The sequence below is a fragment of the Orycteropus afer genome, unplaced genomic scaffold (genome assembly GCF_000298275.1).
Source record: "Orycteropus afer afer isolate SDZICR_OR568_19922 unplaced genomic scaffold, OryAfe1.0 scaffold00924, whole genome shotgun sequence".
NCBI lineage: Eukaryota > Metazoa > Chordata > Mammalia > Tubulidentata > Orycteropodidae > Orycteropus > Orycteropus afer.
In genome coordinates, this window is record NW_006922511.1 from 232,125 (window position 1) to 233,848 (window position 1,724).

The 1,724-nt window shown below is 36.8% G+C and overlaps 1 protein-coding gene across 1 annotated transcript in view; it reads left to right on the plus strand.

Annotated features, from left to right (window-relative positions):
- Positions 1 to 1,724, plus strand: part of PHEX (phosphate regulating endopeptidase homolog X-linked) — a 361,355-nt gene that overhangs the window by 201,256 nt on the left and 158,375 nt on the right. The gene's annotated exons all lie outside the window — the stretch shown is intronic.

Consider the following 1,724-nt stretch of genomic DNA (forward strand, 5'->3'; position numbering starts at 1 on the left):
TTGGGTCCCTAGGAGTTGGAATTGACCTGATTGATTGCCCCTGAGTGCCTTACCACTACAGTACCAGAGCTCCTTAAACATAGATAAGCTTTTGGCTCTTTTCATACCTTATTCATCTAAAGTATTTTTAGACCTGGGTCTCTTTCATTCTCCTTTGTGAAAATTTTGGATGGTTTTCTGTTTAATGCCCCTAGATCAACCTAAATGTCCAGTTTTTCATATGGGACAGGAAGGTGTCATGGTTAGGAAACTCTTTCCAAAGTAATAATGACTCCATTGATAGTACTACTCTCTACCTACCGCCCCCATTTGGGGGGGGAGGAGAGGGAAGTTAATCTTTTTGAAGGGAATTCCTTTGAGAGAATTTCCCAGGAAGTGTTCCAAACCCAAGTACAGATCTGAATTTTTTTATCAGTTACAATCATTCTGAAAGTTTTGGCAGGGCTATCTTGGGAAGCTGGAAAAAACTTTTCAGGTTGAACAACGGACATACTTTTGAAAGATATGATCTGGGAATGCTTTAGGATTACTAGTTAAGGTTGCTTCCTAAAGCAAAGTGCTTATCACATTTTTTCTGAGGCTAAAATATAATCGATTGTAAGATTTCTATTTCTTATGAAGCATCTCACACATATGGGAGAGTATGGAATACAGTATTTTGAACACCTGCATCTTTAACAAATGTTAAACATATTGCCATAATAGCTTTACACAGGCACAAACACATTTTAAATAAATAAAACAGTTGCATTTGAAATTCTCTATGTTCATCTAATCCCCTTCTTGATGAACTCCCTCCTCGATCTAATCCCCTTCCTCCTGGCCTACCTCCTTCTCTAGATAAAAACACTATCCTGATTCAAAGTTTATCATTTCCATGCATTTCTTTATGCTTTTGCTACATAGATATGTATTCATATAGAATATGTAGTATTGTTCTGCATATTTTAAAACTGTAAATTCTCTCATATGTACACCTTGGCTTTGAATGCCTCAGCATTGCTTTTGAGATTATTTTATGTTCGTGCATACAGACCACTCACTGACACTGCTGTATCATTTTCCATTCTTTGAATATGTCATGATTGATTTATCAGCCTCCTGTCCCGCCCCACCAGGGGTTTACTGGAAGGACAATTCAAAGTTCTACCTTAATAAGGTGGTGGGCGAGCAGAACATCAAGGATGTCAGGAATTGATCCTTTCATTCCTGCCTTTCTCCACACCTCTTCACTTACTTAATGCTTTCCTCTGGATTTTGGCCTGGCCTACTGGAAAGTTTGTTGAGATGAGTCATCATGAACAAAAGTCACTGCACAGACATCATGAGTATCCACTGTGTGTTAGGGAGGAGGTAAATATGAGGCAGCCAGTGGTGGCTATCAGATAGTAAATACTCACTGATACCTGTAATGTCCTGCCTGTGTGTTTCATGTGCATGCATTAACTCTATTTAAATGTTTACCTTTCAAAGAGTATCAGAGTTTCAAGTCACAGAAATTACAGCTAATAAGAATTTGATTACTCTTGGTCATTCACTTACATGTTTTTCTTATCTTTATTTGCCTTAGTAATATATTTGAAAACCAAAACATTAGAGATTATTACAAACCATTGTTTTTTTTATTGTGACACAGATATTATATATAATATCTAGGTTAAATATTACTAATCTTGTCCATGGAATGTCTACAGAATGAAAACTGTCTGCGATTTTCCTTCTAA